Genomic DNA, 15,000 nt, shown 5'->3' on the forward strand with positions numbered 1-15,000 from the left:
GACTTAGCCGCGCGCAGGCGCCGACAGACCGACCGGACTACACACAATTTGAGCAACAGTCCCGTGGCCTCAGTTTTAGTCGCCGTGTGGCTTAAGCGCCGGGCATTTCCACTCGCTACTTGGCTTAAGCGCGGCCGTTTGGTGGTCTCCGTCGCCGCCCCGGCTGACGTGGTTGCGGACTTAGCCGCGCGCAGGCGCCGACAGACCGACCGGACTACACACAATTTGAGCAACAGTCCCGTGGCCTCAGTTTTAGTCGCCGTGTCGCTTACGCGCCGGGCATTTTCACTCGCTACTTGGCTTAAGGGCGGCCGTTTGGTGGTCTCCGTCGCCGCCCCGGCTGACGTGGTAGCGGACTTCGCGTAATGTTGCCCGTTGTTTCACAGCAAACGGGCGCTGCGAATTTCATGCTTTCTTCCCAGTTTGGATATTTGTCTTCGTGTACGGGTGCTGGAGCTGTGTATAACTTTATAGAGCGTCTCAAGAAAAAAACTTGTTTGCAGCTTCACATTTAAGAGGAGCGGCTCCTTAGTACGAGGCGGTTTTCCTTTCACTTTCTCCCGATAATAGTACTCATCTGCCACTTCTCTCACCACGACACGATTTTTTTTTTTTTTGGGGGGGGGGTCCTCCCTTGATCCTGAAGTGAACAGACTGTTTCATACATCTATCCAGTCATGATGCCATTTACAAAAATCCTTAACAACAGGTGCCCGCACCTACGCAATCAACGCCAACTCAATTTAAAGAACAGCTGTTCAAAAGCTGATCGAAACCATCCAGTTGGGGAAAACCTAATTTGTGCAGTCGTTTTTATTTATTTTTTTTTTTCATTTTGAGAGACGTGAAACCGTTTGTTACGACCCTTTTGTTACTGCGGCTGCGAAATCGTGCGTAATACCAATTTAATTGTGTGCTGGTTGGTCGTTTGTCAGCCCTTTGTGTTTTTCAAGAAAATGAACCACACGTTTATAAATTATGTGCGCAAAAATTTTCTCCATCTGCACCAATACGCCACCACCAAAATACTTAAACATGAGAGAAAGCGTCCGAGGCCATGAGGTTTCGAAAATGCCGCGCTCCGAAATTTTCACATCCGCCATTGGGAATATAATTAGTATCCGTTGTAGAAAAAAAGAAAAAGGAATCAGATTTCAAGTGATCATTGAAAGTGGCCGCGTTTTTTCGGGGCGTGTCCTGATGAAATAATTTCACTTCAGTTCGTTGGTTCAATTGCATTTGTTGGCTCCTTGCAGCATGTTTAGATTTCATCTTTTTCAGTATTCTTAGTACTCTCATTGTAGCCTGCACATTTTTCGGTTGTTTTGAGGTATCCATTCCTGAATGATGTTTTTCTTTTCCTTAAAGCTAGCCGTAGAACAAGCGCTTTCTATCTAATCATTACAATAAGAATCCAGCATCATCGGCGCGATTAAAGTTCGGGAACTGGCGATTTTTAATGCCGCGATCACGAAGGTTAACAGCATGTTCATACAAGGGGTGACGTGACGCAAGGCGTGATTTTTCAGCATACCAGTCACGATATCTAATCGAATCTAAGATTGAAATGGCGTTCTTAATTAGTTTGGTTCCAGATAGAACAAACAGAAATAAAAAAAAGGTTGTCTTTGATTGCCATTCAAATCTTAAGACCGCGTGTAGAAAGTGTTCCGGCTTACATTCGGCAAATCAAAATGAACGGCTAAAATTAGTCTATCCCATTAGGTTTCATGCGGGAGATCACGCGAAAAGGCAGCCATTCTTCTTTACATGGTTTCTCTCTTTTGCGCTGTCATTTGCGCATGCAAATTTCTTCGTACGGGAATTTTATGAAGCGAAGGCAGCTACAGACCGTTTTCATTGTTTCGTTCATGTTCGTAGGCGCAAATTTTCAAACCTAGTGCTTGGAGGAACATTTCCGCTGCTCTAGAAGGGCATGACAGTGCCCGCTCTTTCATTTCTCCAATCGCTCGCAAACACATTGCATTGCCAGTCTACAGCGGCAATACAAAGCGACGTTTCACCATGCACGTCGAAGTTGATTACCAGTACCGCGCCAGCGTCGACTGGCCGCCGAAGCGACGAGCTCAGCAGCGCATGCGCAAGGGCCGACACCACCCCAACCGAGCTTCCCTGCTTATCGGAGAGAGCAGGTGCGCGTGAACACGGGCGCGCCTGAGTATCTGAGTTTAAAAAAAAAAAGAACTGTGCCCGAGGCAGTGACAAAGACAAGTGGTCGCGGTCGCTCTGAATCTTATCGTATTATAGAAAAGGCGGGTTGGCGGCGCTTCCTCGAGGGTCAAAACGTACAATCGTCGAACTAGCGCTCCCGGCGTCAAGTGGAGTGCATCCTTCTTCTTGTAACGGTTTGCAATTGACCGCTTGAATGTGCCGACCACGCGTCACGGGTCGCGTATAGAGCCAACCGTTGGCAAGAACGCGTCTAGCGTAGCAGCAGAACCGATCGCGGTTGCGATAACCCATCGCTGCGTAGCGAAAGAAAAAAAAAACGAACGCACCCACACGCAGTTTGTAGCAATAACCGCACAAACCAATGTGGTTTTAAATGTAGCTTCGCAGGTCACAGTAGAAGGGCACTGAAACTTTCTCATAACGCACACTGCTGTAGTCCACAAAGAACAAAGCGCACAAAACAGATCTGATACAGCCGCACTGCATTATTTCGTGTTTTCACTATATCATAACTTTCGTGTGCATGCCACGCAGGCCAGGAGTAAAAGGCAAGAAAAAAAATGATACGCGATCCTAAGCTTTGACTTGGCTGCTGTGGCATTTATGTTCTCTAGGCGAACGCAACGCGCCAGCCTCGACTGGCCGCCGAAGCGACGAGCTCAGCAGCGCATGCGCAAGGGCCCACACCACCCCAACCGAGCTTCCCTGCTTATCGGAGAGAGCAAGTGCGCGTGAACACGGGCGCGTCTGAGTATCTGAGCTTACAAAAAAAAAAAAAAACTGTGCCCGAGGCAATGACAAAGGCAAGTGGTCGCGGTCGCTCTGAATCTTATCGTATTATAGAAAAGGCGGGTTGGTGGCGCTTCCTCGAGGGTCAAAACGTACAATCGTCCAACTAGCGCTCCCGGTGTCAAGTGGAGTGCATCCTTCTTCTTGGAACGGTTTGCAATTGACTGCTTGAATGTGCCGACCACGCGACACGCGTCGCGTATAGAGCCAACCGTTGGCAAGAACGCGTCTAGCGTAGCAGCAGAACCGATCGCGGTTGCGATAACCCATCGCTGCGTAGCGAAAGAAAAAAAAAAAACGAACGCACCCACACGCAGTTTGTAGCAATAACCGCGCAAACCAATGTGGTTTTAAATGTAGCTTCGCAGGTCACAGTAGAAGGGCACTGAAACTTTCTCATAACGCACACCGCTGTAGTCCACAAAGAACAAAACGCACAAAATAGATCTGATCTGCATTATTTCGTGTTTTCACTATATCATAACTTTCGTGTGCATGTCACGCAGGCCAAGGAGTAAAAGGCAAGAAAAAAAAGATGATACGCGATCCTAAGCTTTGACTTGGCTGCTGTGGCATTTATGTTCTCTAGGCGAACGCAATGCACAAACTGAACTCGAATTTCCGATAATGGAAGTTCGTATTTGGCGACAAGGTTGTATTTTTGACTAATATTTGCGTTTTTCGCCCGTGCATGCGCTTCACTGCGCTACTCTTTGCCCCTTCAACGCGGCTTCACTGCAATGCGGGAGTGTTCTGCGTTAAGCCGAACCAACAGGCAAAATCGCGCCTAGCACATAGAGTTCCCCCCCCCCCCCAAAAAAAAAAAAGCGGAAAAGAAAAGTAGCCTTATTTAAACGAGAAAGATGCCACGAGTGCCCCAACGGAAAGCTTTAAGGGTTACCGAAGGGTAACTGAGGGCGACGCAACGAGCTTTGGCAAGAAGGACGATGGGTGTAGCGTCACGAGAGATAGGAATAGAGCAGATTGAGGGGCGAGCGAACAAACGCGAGTTAATGACACCTTAGTTTAAACCATGAAAAAAAGAAATGGGCATGCAATGGGGGGGGGGGGGGGAAGATGGTCATTGAGGGTTACGGACTCAATTCCAAGAGAAGGGAAGCGTAGCAGGGGGTGGCAGAAAGTTGGGAGGGCAGATTAGATTAGGAAATGTGCAGGGACTACATGGCGACAATTAGCACGTGACCGGGGTACTTGGATACTTATGGGAGAGGCCTTTGCCCTGCACTGGGCGTAACCAGGAGGAGGAGGATGAAAAGGTAGCAACAGGTCTTCATAACATACAGGTTGGAAAGCTGGAGCACCTTTGAACCCTTGAATATATTTCGCAAGGCTTGGCCACACGACAAGCTTGTTTTCGAGGCGTTCGCTCCCACTGCTGCGAAAATGTGCACACAACGGCTGCACAGTAGTTGCCAGAAAGCGGGCACTCTATTTTTCTTTCATAGGGAATCTTTCTTCCACTAGGGCAGCGGATTTTGGCAGGGCGAGCTTGCGTTGGCGCTGTGGTTTACGGATCCAAGCAATAGTGAACACAAAAATCCAGTGTTGGCTTTGAGCGGGATTCACATTGGTTGCCGAACCCACGGCTAATCATACACCCCCCCCCCCCCCCTCCCCGTCCTATAGTGGCTCATTACAGCAGACAGAAACATCGGATAAATAACAATCCTATTTCTTAGACATATAATTTGCCGATTCTCCCTCCTGGTTCTTTCTTTTGCTGTCATTTATTTTTCTCGAAGGCCGTAATAAGAAATTTGCTGGTGCGGCTGTCCCATTTGCGCGGCAAGAAGTGCGACGCTACACACAGGTGGAGTGGCCGTTTAATTACTCTCGTGGTCCGCGAACCGGCGTCGTTGCGTATGGTATAGGAATGGTGCGTGTGAAGTCAGTGCTCGCTTCGAGCTTGTGTTCTTCATTTTGATTGAATGAAGTCTCACCGAAGTGAGCGGGGGCCGATCCCGGAGGTAGTGCAATACCGGGCCGACCTGCGGCGGAGGTGAAGCAGGCTTCAAGCACTCCGCCAACTTCCAAAAATAGGTTTAATATCGTGGGTCCACATAGAACCCGTATCAGATATTAAGCTGATAAGAACAGAGTTTTTTATTATGCTAGTTACACATCACATCATAAATATTTGTTACGAAACCAAGGAAAAAACGGATAAAAGGTGTGTAGTCTAAAACCGGCAAACAAATGACTAAAAAAACTAGTTAGTGGTGTTAGTAATAAAAGGCTAAAACTGTAAAGGTGTAAAACAGCAAAAATCGCTTCTCTAAAAACATAAGATCATCTAAGAGGTGCCGACATGGGCTCTAAAAATCTTTGTAGAGGCGCTGATAGTATCGCTGATGCACAGGCGTTTGAGTGTCCGTAGGTATGACCTACTGCACAGCCTGCGCATCACGCGATCGTTCCCCTGATCCCAGGTGCCAAGGCAGCCGACGACCACCGCGTCCACCGTCACGCGTCCCATTTGCGCGGCATGAAGTGCGACGCTACACACAGGTGGAGTGGCCGTTTAATTACTCTCGTGGTCCGCGAACCGGCGTCGTTGCGTATGGTATAGGAATGGTGCGTGTGAATTCAGTGCTCGCTTCGAGCTTGTGTTCTTCATTTTGATTGAATGAAGTCTCACCGAAGTGAGCGGGGGCCGATCCCGGAGGTAGTGCAATACCGGGCCGACCTGCGGCGGAGGTGAAGCAGGCTTCAAGCACTCCGCCAACTTCCAAAAATAGGTTTAATATCGTGGGTCCACATAGAACCCGTATCAGATATTAAGCTGATAAGAACAGATACTACACTTTGATCTTAGCCAAAAGGCCGAGAAGCGATGTCCTTCACTTCACTCCATTGTACTACTGCCTTGTGGGCGCCCTGCCGACATTGGTAACCTCAGCAACAGCGTGGGCAATTTTCTAAATTTCAGCCTGTCTAGAGACTCTATGCTCTCTATCTGAGGAATAAACTCGCGACGCCTCAGTCTTTCGCTGTTAACGAAACGCTGTCGCGTAGAAACGAGACCCGAGTGCAAGCTTGTTTGTAAGGCCAAACCAACGACGGCAACCTCGTAGAAAACGGAGCAGGCGAGCGGAAAACACGCGCAAGGGGAATGCTTACTTCCGTCTGAATGCGGCCGCTCGAGGTGACTTTCTTTGAGGCCTTCGTTTCAAGCCCGTGCGCAAGTGTAATATAGCACGCGCATTTCCTTCATTTCTTTTTATTTACCGCAAGGCCCACTGAAAATTTTGATACGGCACAGGCCGGGACGGATCGCAACGTGTAGAATCGACCGGCAGAATTAGGTAGCGTGCCCCATGTACGAAGACGAGCAACATAGAAGTGAATGAAAAAAAAAAATAAATATAGAAAAGACTGCGCACTCCTTCCAACCGGAAACAGAGGGGGGAGAAGAATCGCCATGTGAAGCACAGGTATTGTATGTTAAAAAAAGTGCTACCTCATAATCTTTACCACTATCCCGCGCGCGTGTGTTTGTATATGTATATATACACACATACATATATATATATATATATATATATATATATATATATATATATACACACACACACACATGCTAGCATAGCTTAAACGCAGCTTTGAAGCTCAGCCTTACACAAGAAGAAAGCACCACCCCTTTCGCAATCCCCATTTGAACCATTTAAGTGAGAAACGTGAGTACAGCCAGGTCGTTCGAAACTGGCGCGAAAACGCATTGGCGCCATCTGTGTACGGAACTAGGAAAACCTACGGACTTCGCCATACAGAAAGAACGGTAGATGGCGCGAGCGAACTAGAGCCAGTGAGTAATGGCAGAAACGTCTTGGGAAGAGAGAAAAAAAAAAACACGCAAAGGTTGTTGGCTTGTGGCAGCATTCTATTTTACAACGAGTAAAGAGCATAGCAGCTTCTAAAGGAGCAGCTAAAAAAAGAAGAACGTGAGAGAGGGAGACAAACAGGCGTGTTTCCTTAGAATGCAGAGCATGCAGCACACACAATCAAGTGCCAAAGAGACCGGGAAAGCAGATGGCGCGAAGGCGTATGTCGTCAAAGCTTGAAAGCAATTTATAAACTACAAGGCGCGCCGAAGTCAACCTACTCTCATCAGGTTGCTCCCGCCTCCGATTGCATTTAAATTAAAATTACAGTCGCCTCAAAGGCAGAGAGAGAGAGAGAGAGAAAATAAATACACTCGCTTCGTGCAGCTGCACACGTTCAAATTTTACAGCAAGAGCACTCCCGAAAGCGCAAAGCCCGCTGCTGCCTGGCCGGAATGCGCTCGCTTCAGGAAATCGCCGTGCTTGCCTCGGCAACCAAGAGGTGTCGCTTGGCACACTGCTGCATTGTAGCACACCGGGAACCGTGCAGACGTCGGCGATCGCCTCGACATCGCTGCGAGCGCTCGAAGAGACAAAGTCCGAAACGACGTCAGCCGGGGCGGCGGGAGCTCGATACCCTTCACGAAACTTCTGCGTGTACACCGCCGAACGGCCACGACGGAATCGCTGGCATCCTGCTCGCAGCTGCATTGTGTCGCGCCGGGGATCGTGGAAACACCACGCAGACGTCGGCGTCGGCCCCGACATGGCTTCGAGCGCTCCAAGAGACTAAGTCCGAAACGACGTCAGCCGGGGCGTCGAGCACGCCGCCCGCGCTGGTCGCACTCGTGCTCGGAAATGGCGAAGGGGACCGCGCTAGCGTGCCTTGAATCGGTGAGCGGCGGTACCGCGGCGATCGCGAGAGCTCGTATCAGCCGCGCCAAAGCGAAATATTGGCGCTCGGCTCGGCGCAGTACGCCGCCTCGTCGCACGAGTACGGCCCCATGGAGGTCTGGCCACTTATCGCTGCTATTATAAGGGGAGAACCGGGCCGGCGTAGTCGTCGGCGCCGCGACGTTGGCGCGCGCTCTCGAAGAGACAAAGTCCGAAACGACGTCAGCCGGGGCGGCGGGAGCTCGATACCCGTCACGAAACTTCTGCGTGTACACCGCCGCACGGCCACGACGGAATCGCTGGCATCCCGCTCGCAGCTGCATTGTGTCGCGCTGGGAATCGTGGAAACACCACGCAGACGTCGGCGTCAGCCCCGACATGGCTTCGAGCGCTCCAAGAGACAAAGTCCGAAACGACGTCAGCCGGGGCGTCGAGCACGCCGCCCGCGCTGGTCGCACTCGTGCTCGGAAATGGCGAAGGGGACCGCGCTAGCGTGCCTTGAATTGGTGGGCGGCGGTACCGCGGCGATCGCGAGAGCTCGTATCAGCCGCGCCAAAGCGAAATATTGGCGCTCGGCTCGGCGCAGTACGCCGCCTCGTCGCACGAGTACGGCCCCATGGAGGTCTGGCAACTTATCGCTGCTATTATAAGGGGCCATACGGTCCCGGCTGACGTTGTACCGCAGTGCGATTTTCGGCTTGCGCGTCTTCGTAGCTGTTTCCGCGCACTGCTGCGGAGTCGAGAATCGTGCCCAGGCACGGCTACGCGAGCGCTCGAAGCGACCGAAGTCCGAAACGACGTCAGCCGGGGCGGCGGGAGCTCGATACCCTTCACGAAACTTCTGCGTGTACACCGCCGCACGGCCACGACGGAATCGCTGGCATCCCGCTCGCAGCTGCATTGTGTCGCGCCGGGAATCGTGGAAACACCACGCAGACGTCGGCGTCAGCCCCGACATGGCTTCGAGCGCTCCAAGAGACAAAGTCCGAAACGACGTCAGCCGGGGCGTCGAGCACGCCGCCCGCGCTGGTCGCACTCGTGCTCGGAAATGGCGAAGGGGACCGCGCTAGCGTGCCTTGAAACGGTGAGCGGCGGTACCGCGGCGATCGCGAGAGCTCGTATCAGCCGCGCCAAAGCGAAATATTGGCGCTCGGCTCGGCGCAGTACGGCGCCTCGTCGCACGAGTACGGCCCCATGGAGGTCTGGCAACTTATCGCTGCTATTATGAGGGGCCATACGGTCCCGGCTGACGTTGTACCGCAGTGCGATTTTGGGCTTGCGCGTCTTCGTAGCTGCTTCCGCGCACTGCTGCGGAGTCGAGAATCGTGCCCAGGCACGGCTACGCGAGCGCTCGAAGCGACAGAAGTCCGAAACGACGTCAGCCGTGGCGGCGGGAGCTCGACGCCTTTCACGAAACTTTGGCGTACAAGCCGCCGCACGGCCACTACTTAGTCGGCGTCACCGTGCAGAGGGCTGCACTATAGCTCGCCGGGAACTGGGGGAGAACCTGGCGGGCGTCGTCGTCGGCCCCGCGACGTTGGCGCGAGCGCTCGAAGAGACAAAGTCCGAAACGACGTCAGCCGGGGCGGCGGGAGCTCGATACCCTTCGCGACACTTCTGCGTGTACACCGCCGCACGGCCGCGACGGAATCGCTGGCATCCTGCTCGCAGCTGCATTGTGTCGCACCGGGAATCGTGTAAACACCACGCAGACGTCGGCGTCGGCCCCGGCATGGCTTCGAGCGCTCGAAGAGACAAAGTCCGAAACGACGTCAGCCGGGGCGTCGAGCACGCCGCCCGCGCTGGTCGCACTCGTGCTCGGAAATGGCGAAGCGGACCGCGCTAGCGTGCCTTGAATCGGTGAGCGGCGGTACCGCGGCGATCGCGAGAGCTCGTATCAGCCGCGCCAAAGCGAAATATTGGCGCTCGGCTCGGCACAGTACGCCGCCTCGTCGCACGAGTACGGCCCCATGGAGGTCTGGCCACTTATCGCTGCTACTATAAGGGGCCATACGGTCCCGGCTGACATTGTACCGCAGTGCGATTTTCGGCTTGCGCGTCTTCGTAGTTGTTTCCGCGCACTGCTGCGGAGTCGAGAATCGTGCCCAGGCACGGCTACGCGAGCGCTCGAAGCGACAGAAGTCCGAAACCACGTGAGCCGGGCCGGCGGGAGCTCGACGCCTTTCACGCAACTTTGGCGTACAAGCCGCTGCACGGCCACTACTCAGTCGGCGCCGCCGTGCAGAGGGCTGCACTATAACACGCCGGGAACCGGGAGAACCGGCCGGGCGTCGTCGTCGGCCCCGCGACGTTGGCGCGAGCGCTCGAAGAGACACAGTCCCAAACGATGTCAGCCGGGGCGTCGAGCACGCCGCCCGCGCTGGTCGCACTCGTGCTCGGAAATGGCGAAGGGGCCGGGCTAGCTTTCCTCGAATCGATCGGCCGGGGGCCGCCCCGTAGGGGGACCGAAAGGCGATCGTTCAGGAAACGGCACTGGCCATTCGCGAGAAATTGCCGTTCGCGCATTCGATGGACGCGCTGCAGTTTCACGACTTCGGCATGGTGCCGCCGACGTAAGCTTTCAATCTTGCTCGCGGCGTTACGAGGCGGCACGATTTCCGCCAAACGCTCGTCGAAAGTGCCACGAGTACGGCCCCATGGAGGTTTGGGTACTTATCGCTGCTATTATATGGGGGTCCCAGAGAGCAGTCGCCCCCAAAGCGACCTGGGTGTTTGATGTGCGGCGGGCTTCGTGCCCGTCAAGCGTGTCCCCGGTATCGCTCCCGTGGATCCCACAGCTGACGTCTGCAGCCTCATCCGCTTGATGCGTTAGGGGCTGGTTGTCGGACGACGCTTTTTCCACGATATCGAGGTGTGTTCCCCATCGTCCTCGGACGAGTCAAATACGAAAGCGCCGAAGGCGCGGGCGTGACCCGTCGCCTGGCGGCTTTGCCGTCTCGGCTACGTTGCAAGTGTCGGTCGGTCCACCAGTGCTGCGGGCTCAAGAGAAACCGCAAGCCGCGATCGAGTTGACACAACCAGTCTATCGAGAATGTTGCGTGCTTCTTGCCGCGTGGCGATACCCGGCCCTGCGGGGAGGGCGCCGTAGCGAGCTCGAACGCCGTCGTCTCGGACTGCAAAGTGCTACACTTTGCGAGAACGAAGCGTGTTGGGGCGCCTGAAGGTGGCCTCGGCATCGCAAAAACGGCGTCCGGCCTGCTTGAAAGGCTGGACGCGCAGTTGAACGATTACCTGGTTGATCCTGCCAGTAATCATATGCTTGTCTCAAAGATTAAGCCATGCATGTCTAAGTACATGCCGAAATAAGGCGAAACCGCGAATGGCTCATTAAATCAGTTATGGTTCCTTAGATCGTTTCTTCCTACTTGGATAACTGTGGCAATTCTAGAGCTAATACATGCAGTGAGCCTGAAGCCCTTTGGGCGACGGGTGCTTTTATTAGACCAAGATCGATCGGGTTTCGGCCCGTATTGTGTGGTGACTCTGGATAACTTTGTGCTGATCGCATGGCCACGAGCCGGCGACGTTTCTTTCAAGTGTCTGCCTTATCAACTTTCGATGGTAGGTTACTTGCTTACCATGGTTGTTACGGGTAACGGAGAATCAGGGTTCGATTCCGGAGAGGGAGCCTGAGAAACGGCTACCACATCCAAGGAAGGCAGCAGGCGCGCAAATTACCCACTCCCGGCACGGGGAGGTAGTGACGAAAAATAACAATACGGGACTCTTTTGAGGCCCCGTAATTGAAATGAGTACACTCTAAATCCTTTAACGAGGATCAATTGGAGGGCAAGTCTGGTGCCAGCAGCCGCGGTAATTCCAGCTCCAATAGCGTATACTAAAGCTGCTGCGGTTAAAAAGCTCGTAGTTGGATCTCAGTTCCAGACGAGTAGTGCATCTACCCGATGCGACGGCTCGGACTGAACATCATGCCGGTCCTTTCTTGGTGCACTTCATTGTGTGCCTCGAGAAGGCCGGTGCTTTTACTTTGAAAAAATTAGAGTGCTCAACGCAGGCGAGTCGCCTGAATAAACTTGCATGGAATAATAGAACAAGACCTCGTTTCTGTTCTGTTGGTTTTTGGAATACGAGGTAATGATTAAGAGGGACAGACGGGGGCATTCGTATTGCGGCGCTAGAGGTGAAATTCTTGGACCGTCGCAAGACGAACTACTGCGAAAGCATTTGCCAAGAATGTTTTCTTTGATCAAGAACGAAAGTCAGAGGTTCGAAGGCGATCAGATACCGCCCTAGTTCTGACCATAAACGATGCCAACCAGCGATCCGCCTGAGTTACTCAAATGACTCGGCGGGCAGCTTCCGGGAAACCAAAGTGTTTGGGTTCCGGGGGAAGTATGGTTGCAAAGCTGAAACTTAAAGGAATTGACGGAAGGGCACCACCAGGAGTGGAGCCTGCGGCTTAATTTGACTCAACACGGGAAAACTTACCCGGCCCGGACACTGGGAGGATTGACAGATTGAGAGCTCTTTCTTGATTCGGTGGATGGTGGTGCATGGCCGTTCTTAGTTGGTGGAGCGATTTGTCTGGTTAATTCCGATAACGAACGAGACTCTAGCCTATTAAATAGGTGCGGGGTTCCCAGCACCTTACAACCTTCTTAGAGGGACAAGCGGCTCCTAGCCGCACGAAACAGAGCAATAACAGGTCTGTGATGCCCTTAGATGTCCGGGGCCGCACGCGCGCTACACTGAAGGAAGCAGCGTGTCTTTATCCCTGTCTGAAAAGACTGGGTAACCCGTGGAACTTCTTTCGTGATTGGGATAGGGGCTTGCAATTGTTCCCCTTGAACGAGGAATTCCCAGTAAGCGCGAGTCATAAGCTCGCGTTGATTACGTCCCTGCCCTTTGTACACACCGCCCGTCGCTACTACCGATTGAATGATTTAGTGAGGTCTTCGGACCGATGTCCGGCGCGGCCTTTCGGTTGCGCCGGTCTGTTGGAAAGATGACCAAACTTGATCATTTAGAGGAAGTAAAAGTCGTAACAAGGTTTCCGTAGGTGAACCTGCGGAAGGATCATTACCGGATTGTGAAGGGTGACGAGCGCCATTGTTTCAACCCCGTGTGGGTGAAGCAGCTCGCTGCGCCCGACGCTTTCCGCCGCTGGCCCCGCTTGGACGCGGGGACGGCTATACCCGAACATGCCGGGGACTGCCTGAATTTTGAGGGGCGCCCCGTGCGAAATTTGTTGCGCCCAGTGGACGCAGGCTGCAACCTTGGACGGTTGGCTTGGCCGCGCCCGCGGGTAGAAACGGCGTAACGCACAATGGGTGGGCTTTCTGTCCGCCTCGGCGCTCTTGCGCGGAAGGGGAGTAAGACGACCCGACCTGCTGCTTTGCCCAGTACGAGGGGAACGGCGAAGCGTGCGGTCGGTCAAGGAACTGACGGTCGAGAGCAGCTGCCGCTTAGTACACACGGAACCGTGGTGCGAGCGCTCTCCCGTCCTCCGCGGCAAACGCTGCCGAGTCTGAAAAGGCTGGCGGCTGCCGGTCGCTTCCTGCGGCGAGTATGGAGTAACGACCCGACTTTGTTGCTGCCCAAGTACTAAAGGAACGGTGTGGCGCTCGGTCGGTCATGGAAGTGGCGGTATGAGGGTGCGGCTGCCAAGTACGGAAGGAACCGTGGCCTAAAGCGCTCTCCCGTCCTCCGCGGCAAATGCTGCCGAGCCCGACAGGGCCGGCGGCTGCCGGTCGGCTCCTGCTCGTGACGCGCGAGGTGTCCGAGATCGCGGTTCAATGCGACGACGTCTGCAGGCTATTTGCCCGCCGCCGAGGGAAAGGCGGCGTTGCTGCGAAGTACCGAAGGAAACGCGGCTTTGCTACGTCGGAAGCGTTCTGCGGTTAGCGGACTTGTGCGCTTTGGGAAGGCGCCGCACGTCGAAAGAGGAAAAGTACGGACAGACGAGGGAACGTAGTCCCGGATTCGAACGCACTTGCGGCCAAGCACCTTGCTGGCTTCGTCTTCCGCCTCAAGTAGACTTGTTGTGGCTCCGGCGCAGGAAAGCCCCTCCCTGGCACTGGCCGAGTGGTTTTGGAGAGCTGCGCGAGTACGCACGCCGAAAGAGCACACGCCGAAAGGCGCTCTTCGAAACCGCACACAGGGAGACGCCACGTGCCTGAAACCCTGGTTGTACTGTACTGAATTGAACAAACTATTTTTCACGACTCTAAGCGGTGGATCACTCGGTTCTCGGGTCGATGAAGAACGCAGCCAGCTGCGAGACTTGGTGTGAATTGCAGGACACACTGAGCACTGATTCTTTGAACGCACATTGCGGCCTTGGGTCTTCCCTTGGCTTCGTCTGTCTGAGGGTCGGATCACATATCAAGAGAGCCTTCGGCGCACAGGGAAGGTGCGTCCGTCGACTCGTTTTGACCGCGTCGGCATCATGGACAGTACGTTGAGCGCTAATGCCACGCGCCAGCGACCTCACAAAGAAGGAGACGGTGGCGAGCCGTTGTGCCAAATCTTCGAAGAGACGGAAACGAGGCATTATATTCTACTGCAGCGCGACGTGTGCGCGCCTCTAGCAAGACCGCCGCAGGATGGTGTCGGATACCTGCAGGGAAAGAGCGGTCCAAGCGCGAGGTGCCAACGTCCGTTGCCATGTAGCGCGCACGTTTGCGAGAGAGTCGGAAGCGATCGCAATCTGCGTTGTTTGCCTTCGGAGTACGTCGAGCTCCAGAGCTGGTCGCTCGTTCGTGTCACCGCAGCTGTGTGGGCACCCCTTCCGGGCTTCGTCGCAGGAATCTGAAGATTCTTTGCGAGGAGCGGGGAGGAGAAGGGCGTGCCCCCGAAAGCGGTTCGACGCGACAGCGCCGTCTGCGAGCGAGAAGAGCACGGCACGGCGCAGAAATTGCCGCGAAACGGAAAATGTCTCCTTCGAGAGCGTTGGCCGAGCTGACGCGTTCCGTCGTAGTCCGCCGTCGGTCCAAGTGCTTCGCAGTCTCTGTCCCCTAAAGACTGGGCCACTCCAGTTGGGGCAGGGGCGACGCTACACGAGACGATGCCCCCCGCCAGGTTTTAGTCGTCCCTGCGGCGCCTGCTGAAGCGGCGCGCTGCTAAGGCGATCTTTGCCTCGGTGGTGTTTGGGCTTCAGACACGGTCGCTTACCACGCAACTGCTCGTGCGCCGCACGCGTGCAGGCGGTTCACCGCCTGCCAGCCTCGTCTATAAGTAGCTCCGTGTTGGGCGAAGGACGTGGTAGGGCGTCGTACTCGGTTGGCGCTGGGTTTTCGAA

At 54.3% G+C, this 15,000-nt stretch overlaps 4 non-coding genes across 4 annotated transcripts; 2 read left to right on the forward strand and 2 right to left on the reverse strand.

The window, feature by feature from the left end:
• Positions 1 to 4,948: 4,948 nt before the first annotated feature.
• Positions 4,949 to 5,140, reverse strand: LOC142565049 (U2 spliceosomal RNA). The gene has a single exon (XR_012824771.1). It is a non-coding gene; the product is annotated as a U2 spliceosomal RNA (small nuclear RNA).
• Positions 5,141 to 5,646: 506 nt separating this feature from the next.
• LOC142564997 (U2 spliceosomal RNA) lies at positions 5,647 to 5,838 on the reverse strand. The gene has a single exon (XR_012824730.1). It is a non-coding gene; the product is annotated as a U2 spliceosomal RNA (small nuclear RNA).
• A 5,129-nt stretch (positions 5,839 to 10,967) lies between these two features.
• LOC142565136 (small subunit ribosomal RNA) lies at positions 10,968 to 12,782 on the forward strand. The gene has a single exon (XR_012824819.1). It is a non-coding gene; the product is annotated as a small subunit ribosomal RNA (ribosomal RNA).
• A 1,140-nt stretch (positions 12,783 to 13,922) lies between these two features.
• Positions 13,923 to 14,075, forward strand: LOC142565167 (5.8S ribosomal RNA). Its single transcript, XR_012824850.1, has one exon. It is a non-coding gene; the product is annotated as a 5.8S ribosomal RNA (ribosomal RNA).
• Positions 14,076 to 15,000: the final 925 nt, after the last annotated feature.

This window comes from Dermacentor variabilis, chromosome 11 (assembly GCF_050947875.1).
Source record: "Dermacentor variabilis isolate Ectoservices chromosome 11, ASM5094787v1, whole genome shotgun sequence".
In the NCBI taxonomy this organism is placed as follows: domain Eukaryota; kingdom Metazoa; phylum Arthropoda; class Arachnida; order Ixodida; family Ixodidae; genus Dermacentor; species Dermacentor variabilis.